The sequence below is a fragment of the Penaeus monodon genome, chromosome 28 (assembly GCF_015228065.2).
Source record: "Penaeus monodon isolate SGIC_2016 chromosome 28, NSTDA_Pmon_1, whole genome shotgun sequence".
NCBI classification, from domain to species: Eukaryota; Metazoa; Arthropoda; class Malacostraca; order Decapoda; family Penaeidae; genus Penaeus; species Penaeus monodon.
Window position 1 is genome coordinate 1,670,301 of NC_051413.1, and position 318 is coordinate 1,670,618.

Here is a 318-nt window from a genome sequence, read left to right on the forward strand (position 1 = left end):
TTATACATGCAGCTAAAAGATTGTGTTTATGATTTGGTCCAGTCAGGGTACATAAAATACTAATAAATAAAAACAAGGAAAAGTAGTACATTTAAAGACAAAAAACAACAACGGAATAATAAAAAAAGGTTTAAAAAAGATTCATCCACATCGAGATACATAAACAGTATTTATTGTCTGTGTTGGAAAGACTGAAGAACAATATAGCAAATATCTGGGTTTTAAATGCAATGAACTGAGGTTGACAAACTGAAAAAAATCTTCATTCATTTTTTATATTCACATAAGCACCCGTGCACACGCACGCACGCACGCACG